We start from the raw sequence: 869 nt of genomic DNA on the forward strand, positions 1-869 counted from the left end.
TTGAAAACAATGGGAAGGAGACATTGGTAAAAGAAGATGATGCAAAGGAAATGAACTGATTTAAACAGAATACTATACTACATACTTTTAAGGTCTTGTTTTTCAAACTAACTGGACTAGAGTCTTCTACATGATCATTTGTTTAACAAGCTGTCATGGAGTCCAATTGCGGGTCAGGTGCTGCTCTGTGTGGTGCTAAGGACACAGGCTACACAAGACAGAGGCAGGATTCCTGCATTTGTGCAGATGACAGTCTGCTAGAGACGCTCCACCAACATGTGCAGGAAACACAGCTCTGTCAGGGGCAGGTGGAAGAAAACGGTTCTAAGTGAGAGTGGAATGATAAGAGAGAAAGCTGGAAGCAGGAGAAATAAAGGCAGATGGGGAAAGTAAGAGAAAAACATCCAGAGGAAAAACTAAACTAAACAAAAACACTCACACAGGTGGATGGGGAGGAGGAGGGAGGACCAGTGAAATGTGGGCAGATGGAGTCTCTATTTAGCCTTCTCAGTGAGTTCATATAAGGCCTGGTAAAACTGGCCCTATAGGTTTCTGAGAGTCTTGTTGTTGTTGTTAGATGCTGTGTTATTCTGGGTACTTTAGAGAAATGAATCCACAGAAACTCATGTATAAGAGAGAGTTTCTTTATAAAGATTAAGTGTGCATCAAGAAAACATGCCAACCCAGTGCTCCCCAAGCCCACAAATCCAACATTAAGCCATTAACCCATATGTCCAAAACCAATCCACAAAGTCCCCCTCCATCTCACAAAACAGACGCAATGATGCTGACTGCAGGAGGAAAGCCGAGTCGGTGAGTGTGTAAGCATATCAGCGCTGGCAGGGGTCTCCACAAGACTGCTCCAGCAC

Source organism: Echinops telfairi, unplaced genomic scaffold, assembly GCF_000313985.2.
Source record: "Echinops telfairi isolate 266 unplaced genomic scaffold, ASM31398v2 ScPeMD7_140;HRSCAF=443, whole genome shotgun sequence".
NCBI classification, from domain to species: Eukaryota; Metazoa; Chordata; class Mammalia; order Afrosoricida; family Tenrecidae; genus Echinops; species Echinops telfairi.